General features: G+C 36.4%; 1 protein-coding gene across 47 annotated transcripts in view; it reads right to left on the bottom strand.

Moving 5' to 3' along the window:
• SGIP1 (SH3GL interacting endocytic adaptor 1) overlaps nucleotides 1-22,126 on the bottom strand; it is a 214,522-nt gene that overhangs the window by 147,814 nt on the left and 44,582 nt on the right. The window lies entirely within an intron of this gene.

Genomic DNA, 22,126 nt, shown 5'->3' with positions numbered 1-22,126 from the left:
TTGAATCTCCACTTTCTAGCAGGAGAATTGAACAAATGAAAGCTATTCAAGTCAATGAAAGATTCAACCTTTCATTGATTTGAATAGCTTTCATTTGTTCAATCATTCTGCTGGATAATAATTTTTGTTTCAGTGTGAGCTGTAATAACACAACTTTTGTAATGAATCTTCTTTTTAAAATTAAATTTCTATAAGCTTATTGAAATGAGACCAAAGGCATGAACGCTGACTGTTTAACATGCTTTTCATAAGGCTGCATGTTAAATGCCACTGAACAAAGGCAAAGCAAAAACTCAATGAGTCAGAGAAAGCTGTGTTTTAAATACCCATTACAATGGAGACCAATGTGTCAACTCTTGTAAAGGTTCTATCAGCATTCATTGGACCTTGGGTTTTAATATTGCCTGCCCCTCTGGGTTACAAAGATGGTATCAGGGATCATTTGTGTGAAGTCTGAAGGGAAAATCCAGACTCTCTTCAGTGTTCAATTGGAGTTCATCAGGTTGAAAATAGATCCCAAGTGTCCAATTCCCTGAAAGGCAGGATCAGTCATTTAGCCACAGGAAACCCGAGGAGAGGGTAATATTCTCTGTAAGACCTCAGACCTCTTTGGTTATAGGACCCTAAAGTTGTTTTAATATTGTTTTCACATTTATTCAGACTGAACAAAAATCCTCAGTTACAGTATTTTGTACATTTTCCTCGCATGCTCAAAATCGAGTGGGGCAGCTATTACAGCAGATGTAGTTAAATAAATGTGTAGCATGGAAGTTTCTCTTTTTATACTCTACATTCAGACTCGGAAGAGAGAAGGTCTGTGAGGATTTGGAGAGAGAGTTGGGCTTTGTAAGAGGGATTCTCCTGGGAGGAGAATCAGGACACAGGATTCTGTTTGTTTTAGTTCTGCCTCTGACGTGCTGTGAATTTTTAGGCATGTCACTTAGCCTCTGTAGCCCAGTCACCTACTGGTGGAACAGATTTGGGAAAGTCAGTAAAAGTCTGTAAATTTCAATTTCTTTGAGTAAAAATTAGGCTGATTATAGCACCTTACGGAATTTTATGAGGAGTAAATGAAATAACATGATGAAATATGCTCCCCTATGCCCTAGGACAGAGGTTCCCAAATTCACTTGATGTTTTAGTAATATTTTCATAAAACAGAAATACCTGACAGCTTCATTCATTAAGTAGTTAGGTTCAAATAACATGAACATTTATGTCCTGAATAACTTAGTCATCATTTGAAAAAAATAACAACAGTATTATATTTATAACTAACCACAGTTATTTACTAATGAGGGCTATGTTGCTTGTTGGGCCCTGTGTAGAACACTGCCTTCTTCATTTCTCGTTCTACATTTATTTTTTGACTGTGCTTGCATTTCATCCCAGTAAGCCTCTAAAACTCAGCTTTGCAAAGATAGAACATTATCTAAAGGAATGTGGCATGGTGATATGATTTGGGTTTGTGTCCCTGCCCAAATCTGATGTTCAGTTGTAATCCCCAGTGTAGGAGATGGAGCCTGGTGGGAGGTGATTGGATTGTGGCATTCTCATGAATTCAGCATCATCCCTTTGGAGATGTGCTGGGAATACCGAGTTATTATGGGACCTGGTTGTTTAAAAGTGTGTAGCACCTCCCCCCCTCACCCACTACCTCTCTTCCTCCTGCTTGGCCTTGGCAAATGCTGGCTCCCCCTTCACATTCACCCATGATTGTAAGTTTCCTGAGGTTTCCCCAGAAGATGCTGCCATGCTTCCTGTACAGCCTTTAGAACCATGGGCCAAGTAAATCTCTTTTCTTTGTAAATTACTTAGTCCCAGGTATTTCTTTATAGCAACATGAGAACAAACTAATACATGTGGTCAGAGGTTGAAAGTGTAAAGTACTTTAAGCTCATTCAGCATCTGACAGACATTACTTCTGTTTCCTTGGAAATTTAAAGCATTCCAAAGTTAAAATTTAAATTTGGTTCACAGTTTGGAAACTGTAGTACATAATAGGTACTTAGGGGCTCTGAAGTAGATGAATTATCTCTTTTCGGTAAACCATTCTATGATTTATTAGTTTTTATTGCTTTATTTATACTAGTCTGGATAGAGTACATGTAAAGAAAATCAATTAAAATCACCCATTTATTTTGCTTCTGGATTAGAAGACCCCTTTACTATCAAACAAGTAGCTGGTGTCAGCATCTAAATACTGATCATCTTTGATACTTAAAAGGTTGCTAGTTTAATTATTGCAAAAAGGGACAAATGTCTTTTTAAAAATATGTACTTGCCCCGAAGAACTTACTTTTCCCTATGCTGGCCAGTTGTGCTCCCTTTCTGCTTGAACTATACAGGGCTTTAAAGTCTGTTCACAGTTTACAAGCTGCATAGGCACCACTTTTTCAGGAATTCTGCATTTTAATGCACAATCACTCAATTTGGAGACTTTTTATTTATACCAGACAAAAACATTCAGCAAGCATGTGAATCTTACTTAGAAGAGGTGAAGCTGGGAAAGGAAACAAAGTGTTAATTTGTAAAATCCTTTTTATCTGGCATGGACAGGGGATAGGGTACACTAGAAAGCCCCGTGCTCTGAGAAGGAGAATAGTGCACAAATGCTGATTCTGGGGCTCCATCTTGTATCAATGGCAACTTACTGTTTATGGCTACCTTGAGAAGGATTCTGAGGAAATAACATCTTCAGAAAATTCAGTGCCAAGATCAACCAATGATGTCTGTCATGGACTGGAGAGTTAGGGCTAAGTGAAACATACTTGCTGCATGTTTGCCATCTCTGGCTGAAAATATGTAGTACTGCAGAATATTCCCCCCATCTCCCATTTTTAACGGGACCAAAGCACCAGATCACACTTTTGCTTAGTTATTTTACTGTTTCATATTAAAACAGAAAATAAAACAAACAGCTATAAACCAACACTCTGTCAAGTTTTAAATAAGGTGCTCAGGCTAATAGAATGTTGGATAGTTTTCTGTTATAGAAAATCAAATACTGCATTGTCTTCACTTATAAGTGGAAGCTAAATGAAGAGAACTCATGAACACAAATAAGGGAATAATAGACACTGAGGCCTACTTCCGGGTGAGGTTGGGAGGAGGGAGAGAAGCAGGAAAAATAACTATTGGGTACTAGGCTTAGTACCCAGTTGATGAAATAATCTGTATAAAGCCCTGTGATGAGTATACCTGTATAACAAACCTGCACATGTACTAAATAAACCTGCACATGTACTAAATAAACCTGCACATGTACTAAATAAACCTGCACATGTACTAAAACAAATTTTTTTAAAACCAGTTTTCTGTTCCATTATTGGTAAGTCAGGCCAGATGAGGGAGTCAATACATCTTTGGGAACTGTCCTCAAAAAATATTAAGAAAATTATTAAAATATTAAGAAAAATAACACAATTTTAGGAATACAGCTACCTTACATTTGAAGTATTTGAGCAGCAGTCTTTCCTATTCTGAAGGAATAATTCCCTTTGATACTTAATTGCAATAGATGAAACTGCAATTCGTGAAATGCTCATTGCAGATCTTTTAAAAATCTTTTGAGATAATTGTAGATTTATATGGAGTTGTAGGAAATGACAGACCCCACACACCCTTCACCCAATTTTCTATTCCAATGTAAACGTCTTGTATAACTATGACACAATGCTACAATCAGGAAACTGACATTGATACTGAGAGTGGCAGGAGGCAGCCAAATGCCTAGTCTGATAGAGGTGGGTCTCCACGGAAACCCCACCTCCAAGTGTAAGACAGTTTAAGGCCTTAAAGCCAAGCCACAGGTTAAATCCTTGGACCATATTGAGAACTTGTCTTCCCATTTGGCATGCTTTTCTGTGATTTGTTTCCACCCTTCACCTATTTTACATATATTTACCCTTTCCTAATTGGTTTTTCTGCACTGTGGTGCCCACATCTGAGTGGTGTCTTCAGTTTAAACTTTTTTGCATACTCCCAAACCAATCAGTACACACTCCAAACTCTGAGTCCATTAAAGGCCCCAGACCCGGCCACAGAAGGAACTTTCCTGCCTTTTGGTAGGAGGAACTACCACACCCACCCCACATCCCTTCTCTACTGAGAGCTGTTCCATCACTCAATAAAATTATTTTCTGACCTCTTCACACTTCAATGTTCAGCATATCCTCATTCTTCTTGGGCATGGTACAAGAACTGCTAAATGTGGGTACAAGCTATAACACTGGTTAGCTAGGGCATGCCAGCTAGCTTGCAAAGTGACTGAGAAGAAAAATTCTGCATCAATACAATACATCCACCTATTCAGATTTCACCAGTTTTATACAAACATACACAACTACACAAAGCTACACAAGTACTTATGTAGGTTTGTATTTTAAATGTGATTTTATAACACATGTATTGCAAGGATTCCTTGTGCTGCCCTTTCATAGTCACGGCCAGCTTCCTCCTCTTCCTCTTCAAACCAGTGGAAGCCACTAATCTCTTTAATTTTGTCATTTTAAGAATACAAACAAATGGACTCATACAGTATGTACCATTTTGAGATTTGTCTTTTCAACACAGCATAATACCCTTGAGATCCATCCAGTTTGTTGTGTGCATCTGTAGTTCATTCCTTTTATCACTAAGCAGTATTCCATAACATGGATTTGATATTATGGCTTGTTTAATCAATCACCCTTACTGCACATTTTATGAAGAGGTTAGAAAAGCTAGAAAATGGAAATGTTAGAAGCACAAGCTCCCTTACAGGCACAAAACCTGAGTGGAACTCAGACGTTCACCGATATAACTTTTATCTTTATCTGCTCATATTTTGTGAGGTTGTGGAAGGTTTGAAAGTTATTACCTTTAGCATGGTGAAAACCTGATTAATAAAAACAGCGTCTGATGAGAAATAATGTGTTTTCAGCTTTTAGCAGGGACTGATGACTTCATTGTATTCCCTGGATCACAAATACATTTTATTTCCAGTAAAAACTATGAGCAATTGGTAGTGGCTGCCTGGAGGGCAGTGATGAGAAGAATTCAGAGGATGAGTTCAGGCTCAGCAGAAACAGAACCTAGTTGAAGCTTGATGTCTTCCACAGGCACTGACAGAGATATTGCCACATCTGTGCCAGCTGTTTGTTAACAGTGGTGTTAACAAAACTAAAGAAAGGCCACACAAGCTGAAAAATCAATGACTAGCATGAAATGTATGAAAACAATATTTAGAAAAACAAACCTGATAAATGTGTCTTTAGCATTGTTCAGATGAGGCGCTCCCAGTAAACAGTGTGCCCCTGAAATTTGTTCCTTTAGTGTGAAAGGAGTTCCAGCCAGGAACTCCTTCATTACAATCTCTTGATTCCCTTTCAGTCTGACTCCACACACATCCAGGAAATAGCTCATTCTGATAGACAAAACACTGACCAAAGGAGCTAAAAAGATTTTGTTTTCCTAATATTTGACTGTTTAGAAAGTGACAAGCAGAGTGTTAATGCATTTTCTATATATTACCTCATTAAGTCTCCCACAATCTTGTGAGGTTGGGTCCTATCATTATCCCCATATATAGATGAGGACTGAGGACTGAGGACTTGAGAAATTCAGCAATCCACCCAAGCTAGGAGACGGATGCCCTTGGTGTGCATCTCCACCACCTCTCTTTCTCCTTTTTCTCTTTCCTAGTTAATACAAGTTAATAAACTGGAGTTTATTTTACATGCAAATCTTTACATGCAAAACTCTGGTGAGTCTGGGCCGCATGACTGCTCCCACGTTCCAAGAGCCTGTTAATCTCTGAGCACTGGCAAAACCAAGTACCTGGATCTCCAAGGCTAAGGACCAGACCTGGGAAATAGAGACCCAAGTGAGTTTTCTGAAGCTACTTTTCTTAGTTGTGAACCATCCTTCCTAAACCCCACTCTTCTTCATCACACTAGCAAACCACCGAAGAGAACCTATCACAAATGATAAAACCACTGGAAAAAAAGTTAAACTCACAGGATAAGAAAGTAAGTTAATATTAATGACAACATGTCTAATAGCTGAACTGGAACAAGTTTCCCAGGGAAACCCACAAGGAAATACAAAGAAATAGTTCTGGGGACTAAATAAGTGTTTGGAATTTTAGATAGGTACACATCTTTACACGTAAGTGAAAAAAGTTTCTATTTTTTCCTTTCACATAGCTGTTTATTCCCATTGGAATACCCATGGACAGCCTTTGTCCTCACTTCTAGATTTTACAACTACAAAAATATTAAAAATGTTCTAAATTTATACTCAATTTGCACTTTATAACTTTAAGTTGTGAAGAGAGAAAAACACTCTTGTTATTGGATAACCATGAATAATAGTCTTTAGTTTCATTTCTCATAATATTTTTTATTAAGAAACATTCAATGCTAATATTTGTTCTATTCTTTAAGAATATTAGTAGATAAATATTCTTTAAAATATGTTGGTATCTCTTAATCTTATTTAGAAGAAGAGGAAATATAAGATTTTATAAAAAAGAAAAACTTGGCAAGTTGCAGAGCAAATGGAGACCAGAAATGGATTGCAGCTGGGTCTGTTATTATATTTGTTTAGAGACAGGGTCCTGCTCTGTTGCCCATGCTGGAATGCTTGGAAATCATGGCTCACTGCAGCCTCCACTTCATGGGCTCAAGCAATCCTCCTACCTCAGCCTCCTGAGTAGCTGGAATTACAGGCATGAGTCACTGTGCCTGCTGAGCTAGACATTTCCATGGCACCTGAATATGATGGTTTGATAAGATACTTCCAGACCAAATTCAGAATGTATGGAAAGGCTGTAGATAGAGGGAAGGGTCAGAGATCTCTTCTCACTCCTGCAGTAAGATGGTCAGTGCTCAACTGTAGAGAAAAGTCAATGAACACAGAAGATGTCAAATTTACTGAGGGTGCATGATATAAAAATATCTCCATTGCCCTAAAAAATTTAGATTGATCACTAATATAGAAACGTTGGTTGGTAAGAGTGGATTTTGCTTTTGTTGTTGTTGTTGTCGGGGTAGTTTGGAAAGGAGGACAAATGAGCCACTGACAGCTGGGCTTCAGAAATAAAATGTGTTTCTCATTTTAAGAAATTCTTATATATGCCAGGTGCAATGAATTGGGCCTGTAATCCCAGCACTTTGAAAGGTTGAGGCTGGGGTAATTAAGGACACCCCATCTCTGCAGAACATGAAAAAATTAGCCAAGCATGGTGGTGCATTCTTTTTCAGATTGGCTTCTTTCATTTAGTAATATGCACTTAATCTTCCTCTATGTCTTTTCATGGCTTGATAGCTCATTTCATTTTAGCACTGAATAATATTCTATGACCTAGATGTACCAGGGTTTATTCATTCACCTTCTAAGGACATCATGGTTGCTTCTAAGTTTTGGCAAGCTATTGGGAGGCTGAGGCAGAAGGATCCCTTGAGCCCAGGAAGTCAAGGTGGCAGTGAGCTATGATCATGCCACTGTACTCCAGACTGGGCCATCTCTTTAGGAAGTAAAAATTAAAAACTTAAAATAAAATAAATTCTGATATAAGGAACCCACACTTACACAACTAATAATTAGATGAAAATTATTTTCTAACATGTTGTCAAATTTCATAGAGTTCCTAAATCAAACAAATAGATGTGGATAGATTCTAATTGTTCCTAAGAATGCACAAGAAAAATAGCATTTGTTTTTATCTCCGAAGTGAGTAGAATTATCCAGTGTGCCATGTATGCATTTGCTTGTCCTACTAAAGATGGAAAACAATGTTAAAAAAGTGACATTTCTCAAAACGAGTATGAAAAATTTTGAAACTTGCTAGCCTCTCTTATTCTTATGTAACTGAATGACATTATTTTGATTTTGAATTAGACCTGGTGGTTATAGGGGATACCAAAATCTCTTTAGTACCTAGAGTCACTTGAGGTATTAGTCTAATCCTGCCCCAGGGAATTTAACATCTCAATGGGGCAACTCACACACAGGGAACAAAGAGAGAATCTACAGCATTTTATCATCATGTGACAAACTGTGTCACTGTCTATAAATGCAACACAATTGCTACTATAAGACAATGGATAATAGTTTTATTGGAGAGATGTGACTTCAGCCAGGCCAAAAAAATAGAGTAGGATCTTGATATTCAGAAAAATACATGAAATTTTTATAGCCAATGGAGGGTTTAAATAGCTAGACATTTTCATGGCACCTGAATATGATTTCTTAAGAAAAAAAAAACCTTTACTTAACGAAAATGTCTTAGGAATATGCTGTAAAAAATTCCCATTTGTTGAGGCTTCAGTGGTTGGAATTAATTAGACATAAAGAAATGTGGCATTGGGAGAGTGTTTTTCATGAGCATTTGGGTTTTTACCACAGGTATTGTTTGGAAGCTGGTTGGTGGAGAGGCATAAAGTCCCATCACAAGCTCAAGTGCCCCTGGGAAAATCCATCCTTCTGGAATTTATGACCCAGAAATGCAACAGTTTGAATTTATTTCAAGGACTCTTGTCCTTCTAGTCCAGTGTTTAGGGAATTTGTTTTGTTTGTTTTTGAGTAAAGAAGAGAAATTGGGGTTAAGACCAGAGGAAATTTTTGTGCCCAAATGATTTAAGAAAACAAAGTCTAAAATAGGCAGGTCTTAGCCTCTTCAGCAAACATTAAATTGATTCATTCTTTTTCCATTTAGTCATGAGAAATTTTTGAATCCTTCACCTTCTCTTTACCCCAACCCCTATCAAAAAAACCCAAAACTTCATGACTCAAACACCAACAGCATTGGCAACAAAAGCCAAAATAGACAAATGGGATCTAATTAAACTCCACAGCTTCTGTACAGCAAAAGACAGAATCATTAGAGTGAACCAGCAACCAAGAGAATGGGAAAAAATTTTTGCAATCTACCCATCAGACAAAGGGCTAATATCCAGAATCTACAAAGAACAAAAACAGATTTTCAAGAAAAGAACAAACAAACCCATTCAAAAGTGGGTGAAGGATATGAACAGACACTTTTCAAAAGAAGACATATATGAGGTCAACAAACATATGAAAAAATGCTCATCATCACTGGTCATTAGAGAAATGGAAATCAAAACCACATTGAGATACCACCTCAGGCCAGTTAAAATGGTGTTCATTAAAAAATTTGGAGACAACAGATGCTGGAGAGGATGTAGAGAAATAGAAACACTTTTACACTGTTGCTAGGAGTGTAAATTAATTCAGCCATTGTGGAAGACAGTGTGGCAATTCCTCCAGGACCTAGAAATAGAAATTCCCTTTGACCCAGCAATGGGAATTTATACCCAAAGGGTTATAAATCGTTCTGTTATAAAGATACATGCACACATATGTTCATTGTAGCACTGTTTACAATAGCAAAGACCTGGAACCAACCCAAATGTCCATCAATGATAGACTGGAAAAGGAAAATGTGGCACATATACACCATGGAATACTATGCAGTTATAAAAAACGATGAGTTAGTATCTTTTGTAGGGACATGGATAAATCTGGAAACCATCATTCTCAGCAAACTGACACAAAAACAGAAAAATCAAATACCACATGTTCTCACTCACAGGTGGGTGTTGAACAATGAGAGCACATGGACACAGGGAGGGGAGCATCACACACTGGGGTCTGTTGGGGGAGCCTAGGAGAGGGACAGTGGGGGGTGGGGAGCATAGGGAAGGATAACATGGGGAGAAATGCCAGATATAGGCGACAGGGGATGAAGGAAGGAAACCACCTTGCATTTATGTACCTATGCAACAACCCTGCATGATCTGCACCTGTACCCCAGAACCTAAAGTACAATAAATAAATAGATAAATAAATAAATAAACAGCAGGTTCAGGAAGGATAGAAAAGAAGAAAACAACCAAAACCAAACCAAAACACCCTGTCATAAAAAGGTTGCCATGTAGGTATTAGGAATCTAAGCTGAAAAAAAAATAATGATGACATATTCAGATGCTGAACAGAACATAAGTTACAATTTAATATTGATTAAAACAGGCCCATGTTTTACAGTTGGAGAAAATTAAGAAAAAATGGGTAAGAGTTCTGCTTCTGTTTCTTGTGCTAAGTAGATAATTTTTTTTCTTTTCTTATCACATTTCTACCATATTTTACCTTTAAAGTTCTCAAACCAAGGAGGCAGGATGCTTGCCTTATTTAAAACCTTAAAATTCAAATGCTACTAATAAAGTTTTGGTTCCTTCTAAAAAGATATTCATTTGAGAATATATTGCTAATGGTCTGCAAAGAATAAAACTAAATGTGAAATCAAAAGGGTAGTAAGAATGAAGTATGCAAATAGGACATCATGAAGGTTAACTGCACTTAGAGCTTTGGAGATCACAGATCTGGAGCGAAATTTTAAAAAATGTAGAAAAGACACCAAAAAGTAAAAAGTTAGCTTCTTCAATTAATTATTATTTCTTTTATTTTGCTATAAAAGTCAAATTACTATATATTACTAGACTAAATATATCTCTGCTTTAGAGCACTTGGTCTCAAATATTGCCAAATCTTACATCTGAATCTTAAATCTTTCTTTCACAGAACATTGAAACACTGTTGTTCTACTCTTCTTTCACAGACCAGTGAAGGATGGGTGGTTTTAATATTTTCACATTTTTCAGGTAGAGATGCTGAAGAAAAAGTGAGGGCAAATACCTTCCCAGAGATACTACAGGAAGTGTGGGGCAACTTGGGTTAGAGGCAGAGTATTTGCCTTAATATTCTAACGTTTTAAGGAGAAAAATATATGCACAGTTATTCCATTTTCTTTATTGATCATAAAAGACGATCTGGCAATCTTCCAAATCAAAGAATAAAACATGTCCCCATTGGAAGTTTAATAAGTGAAATTATTACAAAAAGGATCTAAATAACAAACAGAACATGATACTTCCATAATTACTTCAGCAGATTTCGTTTTTGAGTTCAAGAGCTAATATTGTAATTCAGATGAAATAATACCCCAATGATTTTGTTGTTGTTCCTTTTCTTGTTATTGTCTTGTTTAATAAAAAGAAGATCAAGAGGCACAAAGTACAGGTAATAGAGGTTCCAGGTAAACATTAAAGGAAATAGATGCTTTTATTGAGAGAATACTTGGTATTACCAAGTTTTACAAGGCTTTTTTCCCTTCATTCTTCCTCCCTTCCCTTTCTGGCCTTCGTCTTCCTTACCTTTTTGAAGATGATTGATAGAGGTTCAAATAAGAAAAAGTGGGCTTATTTAAGGTAGAGGCAATGCAGTTAATGAAACAGGATCTTGGTTCCACTATCAGAAAGATGACTGCCTGGAATTTGTTAAGATAATGTCAACTAGAATTAGCAATATCCTAGAATGCCCACATAAGCCCAGGGAATCAGGAACCAAGTTATTACAGAATTGAGCAATAATTCTAATCTGTTATGAACAGCAGTTTCCAACATAACAAGAGGCCCAAAAGAAGACATATAAACATGTCAGGGATTGGATTAGAAAGTTGATCTATTTCATCTGAATAATGCAATCTGAAATAAAAAACTCAGTGGATGGCTCAATAACAGAAAAGAATGAGTGAACCTGAAGATAAAACAATAGAAATTACCAAATCTGGAAAGAGAGAAAATAGACTGAGAAAAAAATGAACAGAGCCTTAAGGACATGTGGGACTATAACAACAACAACAATAAAACTATCATGTGGCATCTCAGAGCGAAAGAAGAAAGAATGCATGGCTGAAAAAGTACTTGAAGAAATAAGGGCTTAAAATTTTTTCTACATTTATCAAGAGACACAAACTCACAGATTCAAGAATCTGAGCAAACTCTAAAGAGGATAAACCCAAAGAAATGATACATGCCATAATTGAACTTCTGAAAATTAAATACAAAGAATACATTCTTAAAAGAAAACAGAAAAAAATGACATCTTATTTGTAGAGAAGAAACAATTCTAATGACAGTGGATTTCTTATCAGACACTATGGAGACCACAAGAAAGTGGGACAATATTTTTAAGTGCCAAGACTAAATAACAACAGAAAGCTACCATTGGGCTGGGCACAGTGACTCATGCCTGTAATCCCAGTACTTTGGGAGGCCAAGGCAGGTGGATCATGAGGTCGGGGGATCAAGACTATCCTGGTTAACACGGGGAAACCCCAACGCTACTGAAAATACAAAAAATTAGCCACGCATGGCGTCATGCATCTGTAGTCCCAGACACTACTCGGTAGGCTGAGGCAGAATTGCTTGAATCTGGGAGGTGGAGGTTGCAGTGAGCCAAGATTGCACCACTACACTTCAGCCTGGTTGACAACAGAGCAAGAGCAAGACTCCATCACACACACACACACACACACACACACACACACACACACACACACACAAAGAAAAAGAAAAAGAAAACAACAAAACTACCATCAACCCAGAATCTAGTACCCAGTGAGCACATCCTGAAGAAATGAATGAAAATCAAGATACTCTTTGCTGAAAGAAAACTAAAAATGTGTCACCAGCAGACCTCTAAAAAAATAGCTAAAGGTAATTCTCTAGTAGAAGAAAATAATAAAAGAAGAAAAAGTAGAACATTAGGAAAGAAGAAAATAGCACAATAAACAAAAATATAGGTAAATATAATAGGCTTTTCATCTTCTCTTGAGCTTTCTAAATTATTTTTGGTTTATGCAAAAATTATAATATTGTCTGATGTGGTGTGAAAAGCCTATAGAGGAAATATTTAAAATAATTATATTATAAATTGGGAAATATTAAAGGACATAAAGGGAAGTAAGGTTTTATACTTTACTCAAATTGGTAAAATGATAACACCAGTATATAGTAATAAGTTGTGTATATATGATATAATACCTAGAGCAGCGCTAGAAATGCTACACATTGAGATATACTTAAAAACATTATGTAATTCTAAAAACAATGTTCAAGTAACCTTCAGGAAGGCAGGAAAAGGAAAACAGAAATGAGGAAACAGAAAATGAAAATTGCCATACTTAAACTCTAATCAATTATATTAAGTGTAAGTGGCCTAAATATACCAACCAAAAGATAAAGATTGGCCAAGGGGATTTAAAAATATGACCCATCTACATAATGTATACAGGAAACTTACTTCAAATATAATGGCCTAGGCAAACTGAAGGCAAAAGATGGAAAAATATATTATAAAAACACTGATCAAAGGAAAACAGGACTAACTTAGTATCAGATAATGTAAACATCTGGACAAGAAAAATTGCTGGAGGCATAGAGCAAAATTATATGATGATAAAAGAGACATTAGCAATTCTAAATGTTTAGGTACTAAAAAGTAGAGTTGCAGATATGCAAAACAAAATTGGTAGAAATGAAAGGAGAAAAAGACAAATCCACAGTTATAGTTGGAGATTTTAAGGCCTATTTCCCAACAACTGATAAATCAATCAGACAGAAAATCAGTAAGTTATTTTAGTAGAGCCCTTGGAGATAGTATCAGTTTGGAATTTCTCTAACATACACTTTTTCATAAGCATAGAACTTGGTATTCACTGGATTCCTTAGAAAACCCCAAAGCGGTTGGCCTGACCTGGTGGGTCATGCTTGTAATCTCAGCACTTTGGGAGGCCAAGGTGGGTAGATCACCAGAGGTCAGAGGTTCAAGACCAGCCTGACGAAACCCCATCTCTACTGAAACAAAACAAAACAAAACAAAAACAAAAACCACAAAAATTAGCCAGGTGTAATAAACAACCAAACTCCAAAACTCTTTTTAATTTTTCTCAAAATAGCACTGCCCATAGTGGGAGGGCTTAAAGAATCACTCTGCTTTCTCAAAGACTTTTAAAATCTGCAGATCCAGAGTTAGCATAACTTGATATCCTAGACCTATTCCATGCAGAGGAAATATTCTGACATGTGACAGCACAAAAGTAAAGTCTCAGACTCCATGAGGGAAGACCTAATAGATATTACACTGAAGGCAGATATAAGGACAGTGGATCAAAGTCTCAGGAATGCAGAGTTCCGTACAAAATAAATGTAAGATTAAAGAGGACAGTCAAAAATGATAAAACAGAACAAAACAAACAAAAACATGACTAAGAATGCAAGAAGCACCGTAGAGAAGGGCACATATGAAATTACTAATAAGGAAAGTCCTCCAGGCAAGATAGAAAATCATCCTGTGACCAGAGGTAAAGGCACAGAGCAGGAACTAGACCCAGAGGGAAGAAATAATTATGATAATGGAAGAAAACACAGGTATGATTAGAACATGGTTTCAGGAAGGTGTGATTGGAACATAGTTCAAGGAAGGCTTCCAGGTAGAGATGTTGCCTGAATTCAGTTCAAGGGAAAGAGTAAAAATGCTTGTTCTTTTTGTTTTGAGGGAGAAGGGTGGTATACCTGCTGCCAGTCTACAGTTGTGTGAAACATTTGAGAAGGGCATGAAGAAAGGTCAACGCAGCATTGGTGTCAGGAAAACACTGAGAACCAGGAAAGAAATCTCCATATATTCATCGATCATATTTGCTGAATAATACCCATGAACACAGAAATTTGGCTACAGGGAAGAAGATTTTGCTTGATTTTTATACCTACCACCATCTTAAGGCTGTTCTCTGTTAATTAAACATAGTGCATTAACCCCTTAAAAATCACTGTCATGTTTCAGATATTCCTAGTTACATACCAATATGGAAACCCTTGAAAATTACAACCTGCTAAGGAAGCTAACATAGTACTGTATTGACCTGAGTGATTCTAGTTCATGAAAAAAGAAGAAAAAAAATAAACGTGAATATTTAGAGGAATTTAAATGTACTTGTTTGCATATGGCGTTACTGAACTTCTTGGTACTAGAAAATTTTTAACAGAAGCTAGAGGAATTCTAACAGGGGCTAAAGAAGAGATACTTGCACTGTTAGGCAATGGAATGGATGATCTGTGAAGTCCTTTCCAACTTAAAGATTCAGAGATTTGCTTCTCTTTAAAGAACATAAATTTATCTAGGTGTTGGGAAATCCAAACAGCATCTGATAAGCATTTATTATCTTCAAAGGCTATGGCTGATGCTTACTAACATTAAGCCCAATTTAAACTTTCTTTTTAGCATCTATACTAGGTATAGGTATTGAAGATATGGAGATTATTGAGATCCAATTCATAAATTCAAGGAGCTCATAGTCTAATTGGAAGTGGGCACCAAAACAACAAGTTCACTTTAATCAGACAAGCCTCTGGTACCATTTCAAAGATAATTAAAGCAACAAAAACAACAAAACAGGACTCTAAAGATTCTGCTTACTAATTTCTCTCAAATGCATTTCTTGGGATCACTGGTTTCCTCTTGGAGCTAGGCTCTTCAGCAAATATGTCCCAAGTTTCCCCAAGTACAACTTCTAATTCACCATAGAGATGAAACATTAACCTTTATGAACCACAGCTAAAGCCATGCAACAAAAATTTATTGAGCACCTATTATGTGCTTACTACTGTACTAGGAGATACATATCAAAGATGAATAACTTTTCTCCCTTCATGTGGCTCATGGTCAGTGACACAGACAGGAGCAAACTATGTGAACAAATGCAATACCAAGTGACTAAGGAGTATGCAGAAGAAAGACACTACTAACTGGGAAGCAGGAGGGAATTAGATGGGGAATAAGAAGTCTTAACCAAGGATGTAAAATGAAGCACAGCTGAGGCTGCATAAGAGTTTCCTCTTTAGTTTACCTAATGAAAGGGTATTTGGGCTTAGAGGATTGTGCTTGAATGTATTAATTATGAACTGAGGAACTTGTATTTTTATTTATGAAAATAAAAATTAGGATCATAAATTTCTGCAAAGGTAACACCAGCCTTTAAGCAAATAGTTAATCCCAGTAGTTGACAAGCACAAGGGTGCATAAGAGCAAACTAAAGAAGTTAGTACAATCAGTAACTGGGGCCTACTCCCCATGACTCAGTAGAAATGGGTTAATCTGAATCTATAACAAGCACTTTAAATGTTCTGGTGCAAACATTTCATAGAATACACTTTGAGAATACTTTAGATGTATCCCAACTTTCCTACTACTAGAAAAAGAGCTGATGGCTCATCTCTTGCACAATTCCATCTTTCAGTCCATCAAAACCACTTGAACTTTTCTGACTTACTATTATAGCTGAATTTTTTATTTGAGAAATCGTAATTTTGTGGTATCTATAGCATAGATGTATCTCACTTTCTCCTTGAGAAATACTTTGTAGGTGGTATCTAAAAATCCATGTGTGATTCAGATACTTATCAATCAATCGATGTCAAACATATCAGAGATTTGATATATTAAAAATGTTATAAATATGTGTGAAATAAAATCATCTAATTTTTGTACAAACCCAAATTTAAGTTGGGTTTGCTTTAAAAGCAACACATATCTATAGATTATACAGCTTATTTTTTCTAGCGTAGAGTAACTTGTTGCCACTCTGTTAAACAAAGACCTAAGGACTTAAGCATAAGAATCTGGGGCTAATTGATCCTAACAAAATCCTAAATTATTCAAGCTGGATCATCTGTCTGAAGAACCATATACTTTGATAAACTTGGAGGCATATTCATCTCATCTTCTCCTTGATAAATAGTTTTTAGGGAGCATCTAAAAAGACATGTGCAATTCGGGTATTTATTGAATCAATATAATTATGATGTTTATTTCATGCACTGATGACTCTAATTACTTCCTACATCTTTGACTGGAAACCTTAACTCCTTTTCCACTGACATAAATTGGAAAAGCCCTTTACAAAAAAAAATCATCTTCACCCACTGAAGTGTGTATTCCTCTCACTTAATAAAAAACTTAGAGCTAAATGATTTTCCTCAGATCATCCAGAGAGCAATGATTCTCTAATCATATTTGTGGCACTGAGACCTAACCTGTTTTCATACAAAGTATCCCTGGAAGGGATGGTGACAGTAAAGTCCTTCTATCTTCATTCACCAGTTCATCTGGCCACTTCCTCTGAGAAAAAAATACCTCTGATCAAAGGGTTTCATTTTCAGAGGCAATATTATGCAAGTAATGTTTTATATTATCTGTCCCATTACTATTGCAGTCCACTTAGTCTCATTCAGAATTTATGAGCCCTTTTAAATCAAGATGACCTTTTCCAAAATTTCCAGATAACCCACAACCAACCTCTTTTCCCAACCCTAAAAGCATGGCAGAATGGAAAGTGCATTGAGTAGACTGTGGAAGACATAGATTCTGACTGATCTGTTACGGCTACTAACTAGGCAGTCATTTCTTTTCGTGAGGTAAGATACTTAGAATCCATCATCTTTGGCTCAGAGATGTAATTCAATGTCTCTTCTTTTCTTTTTGTATAATTTTCCTGATGCCAAAGCAGTTGGTTACCTAGCTTTGTTTCTACTAAGACACCAACTGTGGGCCGTGCTGCAGCTCTTCAAGGTACACACTTTTCACCAGGTCACATTTCATCCGTTACAAGCACCCCACACACAGAGTGGAAGAGCCCACATGGACAGCCAGATGATGCACAGGCAGCTGATACTACAAACTCTAATTAGTGTCCTTTGTCTTTCTTCCTTTGTTGAAATAAAATTTGGTAAAAGTCTCCAGTCTTCTTTTTTAATGGTGAATTGTTAAATAAAACAAGACCTAACTCACATTTGATGTCATGTATTACTAAGACAATCACTCTTCAGTCTTCAGCAGGGAGCACAAAATAAATCTATTAATTTGGAGTTTTCTCATGAATCATGTATAACTCATCTTGAGCTGGGCTGAGGATGTGCCAGGCAAAGTATTTTAAACTTAAGAGAAGGGATGAACCTCAACACATGAATTATTTTTATAGAAATTGATTTAATCATACATAGTTCTTATTTATTCTTTGAGTCAAGATTGGCAGAGCCTATTAAGAAATACCTTGTTAAGAGTTACTCTGTATACTTAAATGTAATAAAAACTATATTCTATAATAATAATAACAACAATAATAGCTAAGATTGAGCTCCTACTATTTACAAGGCACTATTCTATAGGGTTTTTTGTTGTTGTTACGATGGAGTCTCCCTCTGTCACCAGACTGGAGTGAAGTGACACGATCTTGGCTCACTGAAACCTACCCCTCCCTGGTTCAAGCTCTGTGGGTTTTATGAATACATCATAAATACTTTCATTAACACCATGAGCTAGAGATATTATTCTCCCTATTTACATACGAGAAAAGAAAGGTTGAGAACTTGCCTAAGTTCACATAACTAGTAATTGTTCAAGCTAGAATTTAAAAATATACAGTCAGAATGCAGAATTTGGACTCTTAAACCACGTACTGTGCTACTTTACATGAACTAATTGTCAGTTTAAACAGACTGGGTTTTATTGGTCTAAAACAGTGACGTTTAATTACATACTCTCATGCCTTCAATAGAGTGAGGTCTTGAGTTTTTTTTTTAATCACTAAGAAGATAATTGTGAAAAGAAAAAGGTTACAAAATAAAATTTCTCTAAATTTTTCATACATTATCTTAAGCTTTTGGTATATATAATAGCGTTTCTATAGGTTAGAGTGCACAGATCCCAACAAATGAAGAAACAAATGTGCTTTAACATAAAACTTAGAAACAGCTGATTCTTAGTTACAGCACATCATTTTTTAATGATGTATGTTTGCCACTGTGATTTTATACTAGAATATACAGAATAAAGTCATATATTCTGCTAGCAAAACTAGCAGTGAAGTATTCCAGCATTGAATGGTGCTTCATAAAAAGCACTATGTAGTCATACATGAATCGAAACATTTACTGAGTACCTACTGTGTACCAGATATTGAGGATAAAAATAATTAAGAAACAAATTCTTGTATAATTAAGAAAAAACAAATATATAGAGCAGTATCTGTGACAAATTGCTACATTGGATGTTTTTATTAATTTATTGATTACATAGACACTATACTGAATTGCTAAAGATGTAGTAACAAAATTCTTGCTGTATATGGAAAGATAGATGATGTACAAATAATATAATATATCTTGTATCAGATGGAGAGAAGTACTACAAATAGTAAAAGGCAGATTCAGGTAGATAGGGAGTTTTGAGGTAGTGATCGCTGTTTTAGGTGGTGTGCTCAACAAAGACCTTCTAGGTGATATCTGAGCAGAGACCTACTATACAGTTATCTGGGGAAGAGGGTTTCAGGCAAGAAGAGCAAGTGCAAAGACCCTAAGAGAAGAAAATGCTTAAAGGTACAGGAAACAGCAAAACCCTCATGTGGTTGGAGAGAAGTAGATGTGGAAATTGGAGTTGTAGTGGGCTTTAGGTTATATAGGGCCTTGCAGACATGATTGTTAGGAGTCTGGGTCTTTTTCCGAGTGTGATGGAAGCTATTCAAATATATTAAAAAGAGGTGACACGATCTGCTTTAAGTTTTAAAAGGATCCTTGTAATGTAGGTAATCCATAGAAGTGGGGCTAAAATGGAAACTGAAGATAATTAGGAGTCTATTAAAATAAATAGCTGTGAGCATATTGTGCTTTGGACCAGACTGAAAGATTTGGAGAAGGTGAGGAGTGATTATATCTGAGACATATTCTGACAGTAGAGATCATAGAATAGTTGGTTGATTGAAAGTGGAACATGAGAAGGAGAGAAATCAGGAATAAATACAAAAATGTTTGGTTAGAGCAACTGGAAGAACAAAGTTGGCATTTACTAAGATGGGGAAGAGAAGAGAATGATCAGTTGTATTTGGGTGAGATGTTGCCCAGAAAGGTTTTGTAACAATAAATGATGCTTGAGAAAAGTCTTCATTAGGTATTATAAAGTTAGGAAAGGTCATCCAAGAAGCACAAACAAGGATTATTTCCATTAGTATAGGCACCAGGAGCCAAGGGAAGGGTGGGCAAAAAAGTAAGAATATTGTGAGAATTACAAGCAGTCTGTTAGAACCAAAACAGGACATGTAAGATTGAACCCTAGTAATGTGATCTACTGAACTTGGATGATATTCTATAAGTGCCTTGCTACCTGCACAGAATTTAAGAAATGTGGTCCAAATGCACAGCTTCAAAAAATTTTCATTTCAAGTCTGCCCTCTGCCATAATCTCATATGGATCTCTTTTTCTAGCCTACGAAATGTCTATGTCTATCATCTTATGAAAACATATAAAAACGTCTGATAATAGGCATTCCCATGTCTACCAACTTATGCCTATCATCTGAAACCTTAATGGTGTCTCCATAGACACTAACATAAAGGTCTGAGACAGTGAAAGATTGGTGAGGCTGCGTATGCGTAGCTTTGGGAAACAGCATGTTAGGTACTGACATGGTAAGATAGGCAGTCACTTCTCTCCACCTTAGCTTCTTAAAAAAATTAAAATAAACAATTACGATAACAAGACTTGGCTAATCTTATCAGTAAATACGTATGTAATTTTACAGACCCAAAAATACATAGAAGTGGAATTGCATTTTCTGGCATGGTTACAGATGTGACTCTGAATCATCAGTCTCATCTGACTTGTAGATGTACCCCCCGAATTCTCTCTGCTTGCTGTTCTAGATATTTGCTTCACTACAAACAAATACCTTGAACCAGTGAGTCCATTTGTACAGTTAAGGGCATGGGACATGTACTGCTTGAAGCTGGGCTCAGTCACTTTGAATTTCTAAGTGAGTCAGTTAATGTCATTTTCTCAATACCCCCTTAAGAAAAAAGTGAATAAAAACAACTGCTTTACCTACCTTGTAGGAGAGATGGCCTATGTGAAATTTCCCTTTATGAAATGCTTCACAAATGGTTAAGCAGGTTAAATATGTAAGGTTTCTCATATTTCAAGCTTATCAGTTAGTGTTTCTTATGATTTGATCTTCCCAAGCACCTTATAAACTCTTAATGGGTGGGACCTAATCTTTTCACCCCAGTTCCTACATTCGCTTCTCATTAGGCCCATTTAGGAAGCTTTTGAAAGATGCAAATTTCCACTGCCTGCAGATATCCTGACTCAGAATCTCCAGGGATGGGCTCAGGAATAGGAGCTCCCAAGTGACTCCATAGAATAGGAGAGCCCATGTGATTGACCAGATTGGGGAACTATTATTATACGACATTGGATATTTTCTACCCCCTATAATACAAAAATATGTGGATAACAGCAATGTATTTCTAACAATGGAAAAATTAAAATATAAATATCTCTACAAGAGGTAAATGCTTTAAAAAGGCATACCAACTCATAAATAAAAATGAGATATTTTGGTTAGAATAGGTTTTAATAGCACAATGATTCATAGAAACCAGTATTGATGCTAAAGTTAAACATCTGGTCTTGGATCCTGACTTCATATAGGAAGGGAAAATGAAAAAGAAGGGAAGAAAGAAAAATTGCAAAGTGTAACTTATGGTTGAGCCTGCTGTCATTCATTCTCCTTTCTGGGTATGCGAAGCACACACACATGCGCACAGACACACACACACAGAAGACTGCATTATTATCACTCTTCTAAACTGATAATTAGCTTATCAATTCCAATTATTAATCATTTGGGCACCTCCTATATTCGAAGCCCCATTTTACATAGAAAAACAAATCCCTAGAATTGTGCTTACAAGAAAGAAATAGGATAAATACACTTGTCACTATAATACAAATATATGAAGATAACACCCATCAGTTAAAATAGTCCCATGACCTCTTTCCTCTTTGTTCTTCATTTACATGTGACCAGTCCCCGTTGTGGTCAGAATCAGAAGCCAGGCAGTATGAAATTTATTAGTTAAGCATCAGGGTTAGATTAGATTAAAATCAGAGAATGCTCATCAAACCAAGATCCAAGGAAATTAAAAGAAATTTTTCAGGGTCAGGCTGTAATCAACAAACATTCTTTTAAGGAGTTTATATGATGTAGCCCTGGATACTTGACCAGATTAATCAAGGAGACCTAAAGATCCATGCTGTAAGCATATGCCATGAACGGAGTGGGAAAAGAAGTCCAGAAGAGAGACCATGAAAAGCCTTCATGGAGAAATAGATGTTTGAAATGAGCCTCGAAGAATAGGCAAGACATTTAACAGGCAGAGGTAACAGAAGGATG

The sequence above is a fragment of the Callithrix jacchus genome, chromosome 7 (genome assembly GCF_049354715.1).
Source record: "Callithrix jacchus isolate 240 chromosome 7, calJac240_pri, whole genome shotgun sequence".
In the NCBI taxonomy this organism is placed as follows: Eukaryota; Metazoa; Chordata; class Mammalia; order Primates; family Cebidae; genus Callithrix; species Callithrix jacchus.
Note: the sequence above shows the minus strand (reverse complement) of the source record. Positions and strands in the feature narration are given on the sequence as shown.